This window comes from Furipterus horrens, unplaced genomic scaffold (assembly GCF_987537825.1).
Source record: "Furipterus horrens unplaced genomic scaffold, mFurHor1.1.pri manual_scaffold_9, whole genome shotgun sequence".
Taxonomy (NCBI): Eukaryota; Metazoa; Chordata; class Mammalia; order Chiroptera; family Furipteridae; genus Furipterus; species Furipterus horrens.
Window position 1 is genome coordinate 12,824,011 of NW_028327179.1, and position 17,206 is coordinate 12,841,216.

Consider the following 17,206-nt stretch of genomic DNA (forward strand, 5'->3'; position numbering starts at 1 on the left):
TCACAGAAACCCTATGTGATCGGTATGAATGTCATCCCCATTTTACAGTTAAGGAGACAGAGGCACCAAGAAGTTAAGCAATGTGTCAAAGGTCAGACAGCTACTGCGAGACAGAATTGGGATTTGAACCCGGGCAGTCTTGCTCCAGTGTCCATGCCGGCCGTCCCTTTAACCTCACGCTGTACTGCCTTAACAATGGAGGTCAGATGGCAGAAGTGGGCGACAGGTGGAGGGAACAGTACGATTACAGGCAGGGAGGCAAGAAGGTGCAAGTCATGTCTGGGAGCAAAAGGGCTCATTGTAGCTGCAATTGAGGGACTTAATGAAAAGTGAGATTCCAGAGAGAAGATGGGACCAGACACGTGGCTTTCTGTTACCGGGTCCAGGGCCAGAGACCTGTCTTGTGTGATAATTAAAGTGCCTCCATCTCTCACCAGGTAGGGAACGGTGGGGGAGCAAGTCTGTTTTCTTAACCAAGGTATGTAGTTCTCTTACATTTGAAGGTGGAAAAGCTAAAAATCAAAGGGACAACTGATTTCTTCAAGGTCTTTCTGTTAACTAAATGGTACAACCTCTTCCACAGTTCATGGAAATAAATATAAGTACCCTAACTTCTTGGCATTGACTTTTCATATGGTTTTATTTTGAAAAGATTACAAGTAACTTGTTTTTAATCTCTAATTTTGTTTCATAGCACTTCAAGTGTGAGCCAATAAATTATCATCTTTACAGCTCAGTACTGGGAGGATATATACAAGTCAAACATAAATTTGTAGTATTAGGAAAACTTTAGCAGAAAAAAAATTAAAAGACAGGTCCCAAAAACTAACCTTTAACTCCAATACTGCTTTGGGAAATGAAAAGAAGCGGCTGTCAAGCAATCGCGGCAAGCCCTTGGGTCATTTTAAACCTTCAAGGACCCTAATCTCTTCAGTCACAGGAAAGGCCACCTTGGGATCTGTACATGCTATTCTAGTTCCTGCCTTCCTGAGGATCTAGGGGGTACAAAAAAGTGACCAGAGCTTCCAGGCCTCTGGCTTGAAGACCAATATGGTCATTCCCACAGTCAGGGGAGAGACGTAAGCAGGACAGACCTAAGGACTACAAGAAAGGACCCAAAGAAATGTTCTCTGACCCCAGAAAGTAAATATTTTAATGTAAAACAATTCTTTTTACATAATATTTATTTAAATTAAATGTAAATTAGTATACTTCAGGAAGTTTGAAAAACAGGAGAGCTAAAAACATCACCCATACAACCAAGGTGACCATATAGCCTATTCCCTTCTAGACCAACTAACGCCTCCTCTTTCCCTTCAACAGATATGTACTTAGCACCCACTCTCTTCAGGGGCCATGGTAGGAGCTGTACAGAGATATAACCTGTGGGCACCACTTCCAAGTGTACCCTTCTGCCCATGCCCACCTGTGCTAGCAAACCCTACTTCTGGTCACCATCATCTCAGCTAGACTGCTGACATAGCCTCCCAAATGACTTTTCTGTGCTTGCCCCATACCATCCATCTTCCACACACTCAGAGTGATCTTAATCCAGCATTCAGATCAAGCTCCTCTGTGGCAGCAAACCCTCCCACGGCTTCCCACTGCAATAAGAATATCCAGAAACCCCTCACTGAGATGTGGTCTGATCACAGCCTACCTTCCTGCTTCTCCTCTGTCCATTCTCTTTCTCGTACTCCACCTCCCGGCCTTCTCTCCATCTCTCGTATATACAAACTCCATTCCACCCCAGGGCCTTTGCACGTACTAGTCCCTCCCCCTTTTTTCCTAGGTCTTTTCTGTGTCTTCAGCTCAAATGTCACCAGGCATCTTAGCTATAACAATAACTAAAGTTTCTTCCCCTAAGTTATTCTCTTCCCAAGTACACCATTTTATTTTCTCAATGGCACTTAACACAATCTGAATCGATATTATTTATTTGTTTACATGCATTTCTCCCTATAATGTGAGCTATGAGGGGGCAGAGACTGACCAGTTCACTGCTGCACCCCAGGCCCAGTGCATTATAGCAGATGCGCAACAAATAACTGGAATGGAGGAATGAACAGGGCACAGGAGAGGCACTATGAGAACAGATCCTATTTAATCCTCAAAGTATTACACAACTGTTTTTCGTTATTCTGCAAAATGATCAACTAGTACTACAACGTGGAAATAATAAAATAAAATGTTCATCCAAGTTCACATCAACACCAATAAGCAATATCACCTGGATTAAAGGAATTAAAATTTTGCTTTGTAGGACCCCCACCAAAATATAACAAAAAAAAACCCTGAAATTTGTAACAGGGTCCCTAAATGGCACTTAGGTCCATGACCAAGCTTGTAATGATCCACAACAGAAAGGGAAAAAGAAAATAATGCATTGAACTTTATTTTTGCATTTTTAAGTATATTTTATTGATTATGTTGTTACAGTAGTCCCAATTTTTTCCCCTTTGCTCCCCTCTGCCCAGTACCCCACTTCCTTACAGCAACCCCACCCCCCTTAGTTCATGTCCATGGGTCGTGCATATAAGTTCTTTGGCTTCACCCTTTCCTATATTATTCTTAACTTCCCCCTGTCTATTTTGTACCAACCGATTATGCCTCTTAGTCCCTGCATCATTTCCCCATTTCTCCCCCTCCCCCCTCCCAGCTGATAACCCTCCAAATGATCCCCATACCTATGATTCTGTTCCTATCCTGGTTTGCTTACTTGGATTTTATTTTTACTTTTTAGATTCAGTTGTTGCTAGTTGTGAGTTTGTTGTCATTTGAACTTTTTATAAATCTAAAAACTTCCCATCTGAAGGACTCTCCTTTGGTCTTAGATTATGCCTTTGCTACTTTTGAGGTATCAAAATAGTCTCTCTTTTATAAAAGGACAGGGATCGTATCTAATAGGTTTGGGGAAGGTTTTTATGTGTTTTATGCAAAAAGCAGAAAGTTAGGAATCCTGTTCAAAACCGCAACCTTCTTTCATAATTTTAGTAATCCAAGAATTTCACAAATCTGGGTTTTCCAATGATCTGGTGGCCCTTGGAGGTTTTACTAGCCCCACAGCTGTACCAGCTCTAATCCAGGAAACCTGCTGCCTGGAGTGCTTAAGAAAGATCTCCAGGGCTCGTCTGGTCTCTTGGGAAAGGGCACAACCAATGACACGCTCCACAGTGGGGAGGAGGGTGGAGGGCGTACGGCGGGGACGCCACAGCTCCTCGCCCCTCTTGTTTCTTTAGGATCTCTGGCCTCTCTCACAGCACCAGCGCACCGTGGGTTCTCCGCACACGTCTACACTGATTGGACAAATAAACGTGGGGAAACAGGCCTCAGAAATCACCCAGTAGCTTGGGCGCTGCACTAGCGAAGCACAGGCAGCCGATGTCCACCCCCACGGGGGCACCACAATGCCAGCTGCCCAGTCGGAGGGGCAAGAAAACGCTGAGGCAAAGGTCTTCATCAGACCTGGGAGGGGATCTCAGGTACACAGCCTCACGGTGGGGAGACACGGCAGCATCTTCCCATTTGAAGGAGTGAAGTAGGGTCCGGACACTTCATCGACCCAATTAATACATTGTTAATAATAAACCCCTTTCCTGTTCATTATGGTTGACTCTCTCCACTACATATGGCTTATTTCTTTTTTGATTGTTTTTCCTGCTATTTTAATCTGTTTTCTAGTCCCTTCCTCAGATACCTTTGTTTTCTTTTTTAAAGCTATGGAGTTTTCTAAAAGACTTTCTTTCTTTCTTTTTAGAGAGAGAGGAAGGGAGGAAGAAAGAGAGAGACAGAAACATCAATGTGTGGTTGCCTCGCGTGCCCCCAACTGGGGACCTGGCCCACAACCGAGAGGCATGTGCCCTGACTGGGATTCGGACCAGCAACCCTTTGGTTCACAGGCCAGTGCTCAATCCACTGAGCCACACCAGCCAGAGCTATCTTTTTTCTTAAAATACTTTAAGCAGAATCACATGCCATTCACAGACTGTTTTCTTAACACTCAACTATCAAACTAAAAGCAACTGGAAATAAAGAGAACTATATGCACAACAAAAAAACAATTATTAAATCTCAGACAAGTCACTGTCACAAGGAAAAGCCCAAGAGTTTGAGAGAAATATATGTTAAGCAAGCCATATAGCACTCATTCCACATTACACACATTCATAATATCAAAATGTAATTCTGGTGTAAGCATTAAATCCTTCACCAGAGTGGACTACACTTTGTGGACGCATCCACAGAAAGCTATTCTAGTCTAAGAAGACAAACAAGGAATATGTTTGGTACCTGTCAAAAATTCAGCTTCCCGAGGGCTCAGGAGTTGATTTTCAGTCCGATGACAGGTTCGATTGCACGGTACTTTTTATTTTTGTACCACAAGTGAACGGTGAGTTTTAAGAGAAGGAGAAAAGCAGGAGGAGGGGTTTTGTTACATGAATATTCAGGAGAAAAACAAACTTAGGCACATGGGATTGGCTGAGCCCCAAATTATGTAAGGCCAAAACTATTCAACACTTTTCAACATGCAGTCTTCACAGGTATATAATTCCTTTGACTAGTCTCTTCAGAGGATGAATACAGCAGGTCCTCCCAGGCTGGCAAACCAGGCACGAAAAGCACAGTGAAGCCACCTGTTAACCACGAGACGGGCGTTGGGTGAGCGAAACAACCACCTTGGGGAGGCGAGAATCCAGTTTACAGGTTCTACCCAGATCACGTATCCGCCTGATGAATAAATTCTAGAGATCTGCAACACTGGACCTGCAGTTAACAGCTCTGTATGGTGCACTTAAAAAGTTAAGAAGATAGATCTCATGTTAAGTGTTCTTACTACAATAAAAAAATTTTTTAGTGGTCAGGAATCTGTTAAGCAGTTTTTCAAGTGAACTCTACGGAAAGAACTGAGAGAGAAGCTCTAGAATCCCTAAAATGCTGCAAACATAGAAGCCACTGCATGGCTCTTCCACACACACACGCACGCACATGCACACGCACACGCACACCCAGCCCCTTCCTCTTTTTGCCACTTAGCTTCTACATTCTAGTTCCTTTGTGTGCTTCCTGTATTTTTTTGCTTGAGTTTATTGGGATGACATTGGCTAATAAGATTATAGAAGTGTTGAGCATACAGTTCCATAACACATCATCTGTATATTGCGCTGTGTCCTCATTACCCAAAGTCTAGTCTCCTTCCATCTCCATGTACTTGACGCCCTTTATCCTCTTCATCCTCCCTCCCCCAGCATGCATCTTTTTAATGTAAATACGTGGTCCTTTCCTGAGAGATGAAGCCTGGTATACAAAAGAAAATAAAGCCCTGTTCCCAGCTCCCCTACCACCTGAGGGGAGAGCTTCACCAAGTATCTGTTTCCCCAGCTATAAAATGGTGAAGGGAGAGGAAGGGGCACTAAGCTGCCATCATGACCTCAAGGCCCCTGCACGAGTCTAATGTGAAGATTTTAAGACTTATGTGTGGCCAACACTTTGAATGAAGTAAATCCACAGCCAGATCCATGCGGGACTGCGGGCATTCTTGAGTTTCCTCAGATGTCATATTAAGCAACTCAAACTGCTTCATCACAGTGGCCCTGCGTCTCTTATTTCTCCTCCTGGCAATGACAGCAAAGTCAGCAGAGACCAACACTCTGCCATGTGCTGCAGAAGCCAAGTTCCTCTCCTTATTCCTGTGCACAGGCCTGGGAAGCAGCCCCACATGCAGGGAGCACACCTGAGCACCGCCACGCTCACCTGTCCAGAGGGTGACTCCTCCCAGACTCATTCCATGAAGGCACTGACGGGAAAGACCAGGCACTTGGGCGAGTGCCACCCAGATGCCAGCTGTGAGCCCTGGGAGAGGAAAGAGAACCTCCCCGTGAGAGGAAGGGAAAGAAGAAAAACAAAGCGATCTCAGATGTTCCCCAACCCACCACCCAGAACCAAGGGGCCTGAGAGCCCAGGCCACTGGTCACGGGGTGGCCTCTGTCCAGGTAAACCAAAGACCACCACTTAAAATCAAATGTGGCCCTATGACAAACGTAATCACATAGGCTTTCGTTTCTTGTTTATCTGTCTCCACAGAGCAAGGCAGGCATGGTGTCTGTTTCATCGTTAATTTTGCCTGATTGCTTGACACAGTATTTGCCACTATATAGGTGCTCAATGAAATATAATGAACAGATGGATCGATGGATGGATGAGTGAATGATATCCTATCCACCACACTCTCTGAGGTGAGGAAAGGATTATGGTCTCTGTTTCTCAGATAAGAGAGAGTGGATGCCATGACTTTGCTCAAGCACGAAAAGCCCAGGGCACTTCCTCACAGGACTATAATAAACCAGCTTGTTATCACCTATCTGTCCCTTTGCACAATTTGACTTATTATGTAATGTGGCATTAAAGAGGCCCCAAAAGACTGACGCCCTATCATCTAGGTCTGGGGGGGTAAAGCAGCAGTGAGAAGAGGGGCAGAAGGATGTAAAGAGCCAGGAGCATAAAGCTCTTAAAGGGGGAAGAAGTCCTGGTGGAGGGGCCCCAATCTCAGTGAGGGATCCCTGAGAGGTCCTGGGTATCCCAGAGTCAGCAAGAGGAACCTGAGTGGCTATGAGCAAAGAGGGATTGCCGAAAGGCAGAGGAAAACACACAGGGAAGAGGCCCTTGGTTGGAAAATCCAGATTCCCGTTTCTGCTTAGTGTCCTTATCTCAGGATCATTCTCTCTGAGAACCCTGAGGATCCTGGCGGCTCCTTGACCACAGGCTAAGAGGCTACAAATCACCAATGGCCGGGGACAGGAGGAAGCAGCTTCCAAAAGACAACAGGGATAAGTGCAGGCCCAGCCCTGGGCCTGGCCATCGGCCTGTGGGGACCCGCCAGACCACAGAATGGAGGTTTCTGCTCCTCGTTCTCCAGGGACACAGAAGAGGCAGAATACAGGCTTTGAGGAAGCAGGTAACAATGAGCGCCCCACACCAGAGCCTGCTGTAGATACCACAGTTCTCTCTCTAGGGACACCAGGCCCTGCTGACCTAGTACTGATAAGGTTCTAGAAGGTGGCCCCTAAATCCACCTGCAGGGTGGTGCGGGGAACGCGGGGTGGGGGTAGTGATCCCCTTGGTTAGAGGTGAGCCGTTCAGGGTGAGGAGATACAGAAGACAAGGCGAGTGGGAAGAACATTCTGGAGGCAGGCTCAGAAACTAAAGAAACTTAAAGAAACCTGATCAGTGCCCTTACCATCCTCCCTTCATCCCCTCTGCTGAGTCCACTAGGGCACTAAGGGGACACACTTCGGTCCAGCTTCCAAGGCTACCTCATCTGCCTCCAAGCTACTAAACAGCGTTACTTTCCGTTCCAGTGTTCCCTCACCTCAAGTGACAGCCCTCCTCTTCCTGTCGCTGGCAGTGGCCCTGCTGTCCCCAGACACTCCACCTTTCTCTGCCTACCTCTGCCTTGCCCATCCGTTAGGGCAAAATACCAACAGCAAACACTTCCACAGCCCTTGGCAGGGCCACAAACTCCTCGCAGTTCCTGACACACACAGTAGCCCCTTTACTCTGCACAGGAGCCCGCCGAGGAGGCGTTGTTGGTATCCTCACATTACAGATCAGAGAACAGAGGCACACAGAGAGATGAAGTCACTTTCTCAAGGCCCCATAGGTAGTAAAAGGCAGAGCCAAGATTCAAGGCCACAGTCAGCGCCAGAGTCCTTCTCACAGCACAACCCAGAATGCCAGCTCCTCCCCGAGCCTCCCCTGACCCCATCGCGGACAGCTCCTTGCAATTCTCTGTGCCACTTCCCACATTTGCATGGTGTGAGGACGGGCCACGTTCTCGTCATCTCTCCCCTCCTAGATTAGAAAGCCCCTGAGAACAAGACTTTGACATTATTTCTATATCATCTTTGTATTCGTTTCCTGTGGCTGCTGTAACAAATTGCCATCAACTTAATGGCTCGAAACAACACAGATCTATTATCTTACAATTCTGTAGGTCAGAAATCCAACACAGATCTCTCCAGGCTACAAGCAAGGCATCCGCGGAGCTGGGTTCCTTCTGCAGGCTCCAGGTAAGAAATGCTTCCTTGCCTTTTCCAGCTCCCAGAGGCTTCCTGCATCCCTTGGCTCATGGGATGCGCCAATCTCTTTCTCCGTCTTCAAAGCCAGCAACGTATCATATCTCTGGCCCTTCTTCTGTGGTCACATCTTCCTCTGACCACAGCCAGGAAAGGTTCTCCACTTTTAATGACCCATGTGATTAGATTAGGCCCATTTTGGTAATCCAGGATAATCTCTCCATCTCAAGGCCCTTAACTTAACCACTTCTGCAAAGTCCCTTTTGCCACGTAAGAAAACAAATCTGCAGGTTCAGAGATTAGGACGTGGACACCCTTGGGGGCACTATCCTCCCTACCACAATCTTTGTACATCAACCTTGAACATAGCAGTCCCCTGACAAGTATGGAACTGAATCACAGTTCAGCTGCACCAGCCCCTGAATACTTGATTATATTGTCTCTCCACTGAACTCTGATCAACATGTACATTAGTCTTGTGTCCCCAAACTGACCAAGAGCTCTTTGAAGGAGACTGTCTCCCCTTTTAATAGTCCCAAATTGTGACAGTGTTAGTACATGGTGGACACATAAAGATCTCTCGCCCTGAGTTGTGGGGCTCAGTGGGTTGAGCGCCGGCCCACTTTCCCCTACCTCCTAGTCATTTTTTATCCTTCCAGAGATATTCTATGCATATGCAAGTATAAGACAGGAGCATCACATACAGTCCTTTCTATTAACAACAGAGATTGCTCCCCAGTTCTCCTTCTGTTTTTGTGGGTATATACCATTCCACTGTGCAGACAGCATGATTCATCCCACCAGCCCCCGCTGACAGACACTATTTGGCTATTATAAACAGTGTTCAGTGGGTACCTGTGAATTTATCTGAAGGATAAACTGCTGTAAGTGGTATTTCTGAGTCAAGCAAGACCATGTGAATTATTAACTCTGACAGATTCTGGCAAGGTGCCCTTGGCAGGAAACTAACGCACATTCACCAAGCATGTGTGTGTGAGTTCTGTTTGCCTACAGTTTTCCTAATATGGATGGTTTTCACAATTTTTTATCTTTGCCAATCCCACATAGGCAAAATGTGGCATAGTTCGGTGTATTTTAATTGATATTTTAAGGATGGGTCAAACATTTTTCATGTGTTTCATGAATTTATTTTACACTGGTTGTTTGTTCATATCCTTTGACCATTTTCCTGTAGAGTCATATTCTTTTCCTTATTGATTTGTAGTTCATTATGTATTAGGGAAATTGATCCTTAATAGACAACATGAAGTGCAGAGGTATTTTTCCAGTTTGTAATCTGCCTTTCGTTTTGCTTTCGGGGCTTTTGCTATGATGACTGTTTTTAGGTAATAAATTTTATCAATCTTTTCCTTATGGCTTCTAGGTTTTGCACCATACTTAGAGCACCCCTTCCTACTGCAAAGTTATAAAAATATTCTCCTTTGGATTATTCTAGAGGCCTGTCATCTACAAGCAGTGAAAAGTTCTCTTCCACAGTCATGAATTACATCCTGGCCATAATATGCATACTGGCCATAATGTACACAAACAAAATTTAATTCTTTAAGTAACTTTTATCTTCTGATACTTGGGAGTTTATAAAGCACTGTCTCATGACAGCCTGCAAGGCAGGCAGTGCAGGACTTATTAGCCTTATTTTACAGAACAGGACACCAATGTTCAGAGAGGTTAAATGACCACTGAAAGCTACACAGTGTGGTCCAGACTCCAACTGAGGAGTCCCAAATGCCGGAAGTTGTTCTCCTCTCTCCACACACTGTCTCTCTTTAACAAAAGGATGACATCCACGTGCATTAAAATGTTAAAGGACGTCACCAAATTCATTTCTAAATAACTTCAAAAGAATGTGAATAATAACTTTTCTGTTCAAGAGAAACAGTATTTACTTAAGTGGGTCACACAGTGGTCCAATTAAGCAATGACTCATCCTCAACACCAGGCCAGTGTTCTCACCACTTGACAGAAGTCCATGTCCCTATGGTGTGCCTATATCACCCAGCAAAATGTAATCAAAAAGAGACGTATAAAGTACAGCACAGGGAATAAAGTCATTAATATTGTAATATAATAATCACATATGGTGCCAGGTGGGTACTTGAAATACTGGGGGGGGCGGGGTCACTTTGTAAAGTGGATGATTGTCTAACCACTATGCTGTGCACCTGCAACTAATACAAGAGAATATTGAGTGTCAACTGTAACTGAAAAATAAAGTAAGAGATGTAATGTTCCGAGGTCTCAAGGCTTCTGAGCAGATGGACCCTGACGAGCAGTGCTTACCAATGTGGGCCGGGGGAGAAGGTGAGGTATGACCAGCTCAGGAGGACTCTTCTCAAACATCACATGGAGCCCTGCCTTCGCCATCACCGGCCCCCCAACAGGCTCCCATTCCAGGAGCACATCGCATGCTCCCCCGAGTGTGCTGATGATGGGACATTTTTTGAAAACCATTGTTCCAGGGTCTGCGTTTGCACAATCCCTATAAACCCCGTTCCTCTGTTCTCCCACCAACCCTTTGTCCCAACGCTGGTGCACACTCACAGGGTCCAGCTGCCCTCACCAGGTTAGTGCTGAAACTCCCACCGCCGGCCTTTTGTGCCTCTTGCTCCCTCTGACCTTCTTCCCACCTTCCCAACCCAACCCCCCAGGGTGGCACCTTCCCATCCTGCAGGTGTTGGCTTATACTTTTTGGTTTTTTTTAATCCTCAACCCAGGATATGTTTATTGATTTGACAGAGAGAGAGAGAGAGAGAGAGAGAAACATTGATCAGTTGCTTTCAGTACACACCCAACCAGGGATCAAACCAGCAACCCACGTACGTGCCCTGATCAGGAATCAAACACATGACCTTTTGGTGTACAGGACCATGCTCCAAACAACTGAGCCACCTGGCCAGGTCAACGTCTTGGTTTACATGCCACCTCCTTAGAGGGGTCTTTCCTGACCACCCACAAAAATAAACTCCCCAAATAAGGCTCTATCTACCCTCTTATTTTCCCCCTAGAATTGATCACAGTTTGTATTATTTTATTTGTTCATCTATTTCTTGTTTATTTTCTGTCCTCTCAAGAGTGCCATGAGGGGCAGGGACCTTGTCCAAATCATTCATACTTTATAACCCTAGCACTTAGTAGAGTGCCTGGCATATAGTAGGTGCTCAATAAATACTGGGTCAATTAAATTTGATTGAATTGGTCCCAGCTAATTTTCTCCATTTCTGCATCACTGTCAAGTTTCTAAGCAGCCCAACCACGTGGACTGGGAGACAGGCACAAGACCGATGCCTGTCTCCCCTGCCAGCCCACCTCCTCCCACTCATGGTTATCCCTTACTTGCCTGTAAAAAAAAGAAAGCTTGTAGCCAGTAAGAACACAGAATGGAATGTCTTACAGCCTATATGTCTTTCTCTATTGCTTCCTATCTTTCCTCCTGACCTAACTCCACTGCATTGTGGAGGATGAGATTGGGCAATAGTATTAAAATTATATCATTAATAATTGAAAACAGCGATCAAACTAAAAATAACTGATAGTTAACTACATGTCAGACACTGGGAGAAGCCTGAATATAAATTATCTCATCTAATCCTCAAGAGAACCCCACAAGCCAAGTCTTATTACCCCAATTTGACAAATTCGGAAACAGTGCCCAGGGTCCTGCAGCTGGGTTGTGAACCGTCATCTGAACCCGGAGAGCTGAACTCAGGAAAGCCCTCACTCCTAACAACCACACGTCTAACACGGCAGCCAAGCTACCTCCTTAGAAATATATGCTTAAAAGATAGCAACTAGTGAAGAATACCAACCAAGAAATTGAGTTATTAATGTCTTGAATGCCATAGGGGCATAAGGTAGGGGCAGAGTTCTGCCTATACATGAAGTTGGGACTCAGGAGTCAAAGATCTGGAAATGAGTTTCTCACCCTCAGCAAGGAGGTAACGCTGGGAGAAGTGTTGTGCATTCACTCACGGGACAGACCTCTTCATGGTCTTCAGCTCTAAAGCGTAACTAATGAACAACCAGACAACAATGACAAGTCAATTCAGTAAGTAATCACTGAGAGCCTGCTGTCTGATCGATCATTCAAGGTTTGGGGAGGGATTTTGTTTTTTTAATGTAACACTCACTGAGTTCTGAAACCTAAAGATGTCCAGATGAAGACAGGAAATGTTCACTTATAATACAAAGTTCACTGTATGTGTCACAGGAGCCACAGCAATGACAGGGCTACAGGAAGGAGAGAGGCAGGGGAGGGTGTGATGAGGCCTCGGTGCCTGCGTTAGGACAAGCAGAGAGAACAGGACCAGCCTGGAGTGATGAAGAAGCAATACCACTTTTAGGAGACGGACGGGCCCACGCCTGCAGGAGTGGAGGGCCTGTGCTGGCAGACTACTGCAAGGAGGCAAGTCTGGAAGGACTCTGATGGGCACTGTAAGATGGGGAAGTCCCTCAACAGTGAGAGGATGAATAGCAGGAACTTCCATCCTGTTGGAAGGCAGGACTACACAAAGAGGAAGCCTGAATGGATGGCAATGACTCCTCTGGGGATAGGGAGGAGGATGAGTTGACAGAAGTCACAGGCCATAGGCTCCACCAACGGCTGCTGGAACGCACCAGCCAGCAGGAGACATCGTGGACTCAAGGAGGGCAGGACAGATGGAAAAGCGCACTTGAAAATAACAATAAACAGAGCACAGAGGATCTGGGGGACTGAGAAACTATCCTGTATGATATTATAACGATGGACACTTGTTATACATTTGTCAAGACATAGAGTGTACAATACAATGAGTGAACCATGGTGGTCAGTGTGGACTTTGGGTGATAATGATGTGTCAATGGAAGTTCACCGATTATAATAACATATGTACCACCCCGATGCTGAGGTTGATGATGGGAGAGGAGAGGCAGGCTGATCGTCCCTCTGGGCTGGGAGGGGTAGGAGAGGGCATAAGGGGGATAAATGGAGATGGAAGGAGACTTGACTTGGGGAGATGAGCACACAGTACAATATACCAGTGATGTATTATAGAGTTGTACACATGAAACCTGTATAGTTTTATTAAGCAATGTTACCCCAATAAATGTAATTTAAAAGTTTTTAAAATGTGTCCAGGAAGTTTTCTATATACAAAAACAGTTTTTTAAAAAAAAGATCTCCCCTCCTTGTACTTTCCGTCAATTTTGCTGTGACCCTAAAATTGCTCTAAAAAATCAAATATATAGAGAGAAAAACATGGACACAGAGCACAGGGGTGAAGAGAGAGTCAAGGATGACTCACCAACGGGCGACTGGCAGAGGCTGGCGTCCCTGCAAAAGGAGGAAGTTGGAAAGGGGCCTGTTTTTAGAGGAAAGAGGGAAAGAAGGTGAGTTCAGTTGGGAACAAACGGGAATGGTGTAGGACGTCCACACCACCCTCTTCAGGCATTTGGAGAACAGTTTGAGGCTGAGATAAGAAAAGGGTACAGGTATGCAAATTAGAGACCCAAGTCAGCATTAAGTGTTCCTCTTTCAAACTGAGTGACAAATACTCTTTCAAAAAGGAAGAGCATTGTGACACCCTGGAAATAACAACCTCCCACAAAGCTTGTGGCCTCTGTCGCACAAGAACTGCTGTTGCAGGGCTCATTTTAGTTACTTGTAAGAACAGCAACACCAAAAATTGTGACCCACCGGTCAAGTCAAATCTGCCCAAAGTGACATCAGTCCAGATATGGAGAACTGGCAAGTAATCTGAGGGGCAGGCAAGAAGAGAGGTTTCAGTTTCGAGTAAGAGTTTCCGTTTTTAGAACCAGCAGGAGGAACACGCAGTGAATGGGAAAGGCAGTATGGTTTTTCCATGCCAAGCAGCCTACATGTGAATTCTTATTCTGCCCTTCACCAAGGGAAATTATTTAACTGCTCCGTGCCTCAGTTCCCCCAGCGGTAAAAAAGGGATAACCGCCTACTCCACGGATCTGCTGCAAAGATAAAATGAGCAAATATGGAGGCGTGTGCCTGGAGCACACTGTCAGCTATTGTCACTGTCCATTATCCATTCTAGACTTTTCCAGGATCCCAGAGGGGAAAACTGCTGAGGTCTCTTCCTCAGGCTCACAGAGCACCTTAAAAAAAAAAAAAAATTTTTTTTTTTTCTTTTCAAATATCTGTTTTGTCAGCTAGGACTGTAATATTTGCAAGAGCAGACTATTTTAAATCCTGAAGCTCTGAAACTCAGCCCACACATGTGAGACCCGCACCTTGGCCTTTCCTTGCAGCAAATCATTTACCCAAGGATGTCCACTGCCTGGCCTTGGCCCAAGAAGGCTAAGGAAAGACATTAAGAAAGTCCTTTTAAGATTTGGTAAATGCTGAAGTTATTATTCCTTAAACTATTTGCCTGAAGTACTGACTGTAATCCAAGGGCATTTACAGACTCAGTTTGGTAAAGTTCTCAAAACAAAGGTCACAGTTTCTCAATGCTTCCCAACCATTAGGAAATGAACTGATAGAAAAAGCCAGCATCCCCTCTGCGCTTCCTTGTAAATCATTAATCTGATTTCCTGAATTGCCACGTGCATTTGAGCAGAAGGAGCCCAGATCTCAGGGCCTGAGCATCCATAGAGAGCAAACGAAAAAGCTCCAGTCTCCTGCTCTGAGACACCAGAAGCCCAAAGCTATGGTGACAGTGCCCCCCAACCTAGGCAGGGACCTGGGGTGTGGAAGGAACAGCCACTTCTCCAATCCCTTCCAAATGCCACTCTACATAAGAAGAGCTGCTATATCAGTGAGAAAGGGGAAGGTAATCATCATGTAATAACAAACTCCTTTGTGTGTGTTTGTATTTATAATGATTTCTAAGGAACATAAATTCCCTACATACAAAAAGCCCCTTGTTCTGCTTTGCACTTTGAACCATTTGTGTTTGCAAGTTTGAGAGAGGAACTGGGGGTACCCATAGCCCTGGAGGGAAAAAGACTCTGGAGCTCACCGGAAAGCAAGGAGGCAGGGCTGAGGGGCAGAGAGAGGGACCCAGAAGACCCCTGAGACAGTAGAAGGTGAAGAACCCCAAAGATGACATCTTCACTAACCTAGGAAAGTCTGCTGGACCAGCAAAGCATGGGGTGGGGGAGATTCCTCCATCAGTATGTCAGGGCTGATGGCAACATGAAACAGAAACAGCATGTGAGCGTGAAAAGATTGCTCCGGCTGCCTTCGGGGAAGTGGCCTGAAGGGGAGCGAGACAGCATGAGAGAGGCTGGATCACAAGCTGAGTGGAAATGCATGGCAGCAGTTTGAGCTGAGGGGGGAGGGGGTGGACAGACAGGATGGCTCAGATGCAGGATGAGGGTGAGAAGTAGCTCCTGTGTTCCTGGCCGGGACAAATGAGTGAATGGCAGTAAGAATTTATTCTGATGGGCAAGGTTGGAGGAGAGCGTGCTGGGAGTGGGGAGCAGAGGAGGAATCAACAAGAAGCTACAGAAGTTCAATGTTCTGAGCCCGCGTCTGCACAGACCACCTCAGCGGTCCTGTATCTCGTTTTAGATTCACAATGCTGTGTTTCTTTTTTTCCAAGGGGACTTCAAATTGTCTAAGTGGTACCCCACAAAACCAGATAGGAGGTGATCAACAGTGTTGGGCTTGTAAATGTTAAGGTGTCTGTGACCCATGCACAGAGCCATGGTCAAATCCAATGTTAAATGTATAAACCTAGGGCCAGTCGAAATCGGAAAGGGATTCCAGACTCCGCTTTTTTATCTCCCTAAAAGTATACAGGCTGTCCGTGGGGGCAGGGAGAGGAAATCAAGGGAATCTACTAATGTAGTTCATTATAGTTCTGCTATTAATGAGACATATTTCTTTTCTTTTTTCAAATTAGAAGAGGAAGTTTATTCAGAAAGTTACGGAGGCAGTAGAAGTGAGCCAGCTGAGCTGCACAGGCTCAGAAAACAGGTTACAGAAGCAGAAGAGGGGCCTTGGAGCTGAGGAGAGAGAGAGGCAGACGGACTGCCCTGGCGGAAGGAAGAGGGGAGAAGGAAATGTGTGCAGGCTCTCGAGAGCTGAAGCGTTGAGGGTAGTCATAAATATCATCATGCCTTCGTTCCCCCAGTTTGTTTATTTTTATTTTCATTCTTTTATATTTTATTTATTTATTTTTAGAGAGAGGGGAAGGGAGGGCAAAAGAAAGGGAGAGAAACATCAACGTGGGGTTGCTTCTCGCGCACCCCCAACTGGGGACCTGCCCCACAACCCAGGCACGTGCCCTAACTGAGAATAGAACCTGTGACCCTTTGGTTCACAGGCCAGCACTCAATCCACTGAGCCACACCAGCCAGGTGTCCAGTTAAAATAGAATCTGGTTCATAAGTTTGTTGTGAGGATCAATGAGACTGCCACATAAAAACTCTTCACAATGCCTAGCATATCACAAGTGTTCCATAAATTTCAGCTATTGTTATTAACAATTCTGGAGGACAAAGATTATCATTACCTGAATTTATTTCTGGATAAAGGATAAATCAAACTTAGGTTAATTGCCCGGCTAATAGCCTCTCAGCTAGCAAATGACTATGCCAATATTTCAACTCTAAGAAGTCTGAAACCAGAAGTTGTAACCACTACCAAATAAAACCTCCTATTTGAACAGGGCTTAGAGAACAAAAAAGGTGATTATTACCTACTGGATTACTAAGAGAAAGAAAGAGGTTAGCGATAACAGTCCAAACTTTGGGGTATTCTCCATCATGGAGGTCAACCATGACTTTGGCCCAAAGCCCTTCTTTGCCACTCTTAGAAATGAAAGAAGGCAAAGGCTGGACCTTGCCCTTCACAAGTGGTTGTTAAACCACAGCCCAAACAAAAAATAAAAAAAAAACAAGCCATTTCCCAAAATAGCTTACCTAAACAAGTGAATCCTTCAAAATTAAAGTAGAAATAAGTCTTATGGCTGAGGAAAGATATCAAGAGTGCTCCCAAGTCATATCCAACTGCTCCTATAGACCACAAACAGTAGTCTTTAATTCATACACTTTTGTTGGAGAAAGAAAAGTGTTTATTTTTAATTCTTTTTTTTTTTTTTAGATACCAAGCTCCAGGAGGCCTTCCTGTAAGTAAAACAGGAGGAAGTTCGCAC

The 17,206-nt window shown here is 45.2% G+C and overlaps 1 protein-coding gene across 2 annotated transcripts in view; it reads right to left on the reverse strand.

The window, feature by feature from the left end:
- SNX10 (sorting nexin 10) overlaps positions 1-17,206 on the reverse strand; it is a 55,950-nt gene that overhangs the window by 36,470 nt on the left and 2,274 nt on the right. Inside the window, exon 1 of one of the 2 annotated variants that reach the window (XM_090287798.1) lies at positions 4,291-4,389. The exons of the other annotated variant lie outside the window; for it this stretch is intronic. The gene's annotated coding sequence lies outside the window, so the exon portion shown is untranslated. Of the gene's footprint in view, positions 1-4,290; positions 4,390-17,206 lie in introns of those variants that run through there. 2 annotated transcript variants of the gene reach the window in all.